The sequence below is a fragment of the Aptenodytes forsteri genome, unplaced genomic scaffold (genome assembly GCF_000699145.1).
Source record: "Aptenodytes forsteri isolate BGI_AS27 unplaced genomic scaffold, ASM69914v1 Scaffold143, whole genome shotgun sequence".
Taxonomy (NCBI): domain Eukaryota; kingdom Metazoa; phylum Chordata; class Aves; order Sphenisciformes; family Spheniscidae; genus Aptenodytes; species Aptenodytes forsteri.
Genome location: NW_008794951.1, coordinates 3,769,787 through 3,772,063, shown reverse-complemented (window position 1 = coordinate 3,772,063; position 2,277 = coordinate 3,769,787).

The window sequence follows — 2,277 nt, the reverse complement described above, 5'->3', positions numbered from 1 at the left end:
CGCCGGCTGCGCTCTGCACCGGGCCCTGGGGTGGCAAAACGCCGCCGCCAAAGCCCCTAATGCCCCGTAAGGCCCAGGCGGGGAAGGGGCTGTCGGCACCAGCGCGGGGCCCGTGGAGCCACGCACGTCGGCCCGCTCTCGGCAGAAGAAACGGCCAAGAAACGTCCCGAGGAACAGAGGGAGGGTCAGCAAAGGGCTGTAGAAGTATAAGGAGGAGTCGGTACCTTCAAATCTGGTCTTGCAGGGCTCAGATCAGAAAAGGCGCCATTGAAACAGCCCCGAGCTGGTACCAGTGTGCTGTGCCAGCGTACACCCGCCCCACCTGGGGCCAGGGCACCCCAGGGGAACACATGAACACGCCTCTTGGAGCACAACCCCAACGCCGGTACCCTCTCTCCTGCTGCTCCGACAATTCTCAAATGCTGCCTTGGCCTCGGGCTGCCTGCACAACTTGCATCAGTTTAATTTCAGTGGAGAGAGGTGCAGCTCGCCCCAGGGGTTACAGCGTTTGCACTAAACTGGGAGAAGCCGCTTTCAAACCCACTGCACATTTTCATACCATCATTAGCACCAATTTAACCAGACTGCCTTGAACTGGACCAGGTTAAGTTTCTCTTCCCTAACTCTGCTTCTGACATGGCACATCCATGCTTTCTACAGCCTGGTAGTGTTATTTTTAGTTTCCCTGTGCTGGTTTTTATTCGCCTTTAAATAGCTTAGAATAGCTCCATGCAGAATATGATCTACTTCTGCATTTTGCTCAGATTCATAGGAGGACCCCGGTTTTTTAGGCAACTGTGATACAAGCAGAAAAATCATGGGCCAAATTTCTGTAAGTGCACTTCACGCTCATGTAAGCAACATGACTTTACAGTGCCATTGCTTGGACTGACTTGTGCTGTGTCACAGCGCGTGTGATCGTCACTCCTGCACGTGACCCCTGCGAGGCTGCAAAAGCCAAACAACGCAGTGGCGAGAAGCTCATAACCTAAACACACGAGCAGCGTCCAGCCAGTCACAGGAAAACATCTTCCTCGGGGGACCCTCACCACAGAAGTTAGTGTCCCCTCAGCATCCTCCCCCCAAGCCAGGGCAGCTAAGAAGAGCCAGATCCTGCTCAGTCACACACGGCCCACCTCAGCTACGCATCAGTGTCAGCATCTTTGCGATTATTGATGTCAAAGCCAAGAAAACACTCGGCTCTGCTTTCAGGTCTTTATCGCCTTTGCAGAGCTGACAATTGGAAACATTGTCTTGTTATCTATAAACAAAGCAAATCTGAACTAGGTGTCATGCAGGGACAACGAAAGTAGCAGCATTTTTAGTCATTTCTCTGAATGTAAGCATCCTTTAAAACCTCTTTTGACTTGAGGAGGTGCTGGGGACGAACAGCCTACAGCTGCTTTGTTCTGCAAGGTGAGGCCAAGAACAACCAAATGCGACGGCTTTACACAGTCCCAGCCATGGGAGGGGCTCAGGGACACACAAGGTATTCTTACATACAGTAAATGAGCAAAACTATTGTAGTGCAGGAATGTGACAAAAATCAATAAACTAGCCCATTTTTACTGCCTGTATAAATCTTTTAACTAATTAGAAAGAGTCGAGGAGTTGCCAGGAGACCTTGCTTCTCCGTGTGACATAGACTTCTTCACCAAGATGCTAATACCTTTGCTGCAATTTATAACCTCTGACACTTCAGCTACTCTTTCATTTCTCCTGGCATGGTTACAGTGTAAAAGTGCTATTTTTTAAATTATTTATCAAGTCACTTACTAAAGTCACTTTTTAGCTGAATTAAAAGATTAAAAGCCTAGAAATAAAACATCCCATGGACTTTGAAGTATACAGTTAGGTGAAGCTATATTTAATGATACCGTGGATGTATATTTAAACTTTCAATGAATAGATAAAGCAGTATCATTAGACATACTTCAGCATTTTATAATAAGTCAAAAAACCTTAATTATTATACTACACTATATGAATGTATACATTATTCGTAAAAAAGAGAGGAATATACCACTGCCTGAATTTTTTAAAAACTAATTTATTTTCCCCTATTCTGATCTCATCTCAGCCCATTGTGCAAAATAATCAATTTCACAGACAAGAGTAATATGATATACAGCTGTCAGTCTTTAGATGATAGGCTCAGTAAGAATGAAAAGAGGAACGTGGTATTAATGGGGCTGAATACAGAGCAGAAGAAATCAGCCTCCAGAGGAAAAGCCTGCCATGCACCAAGCCTTACACTAATTTCTGATGTATGCTAAA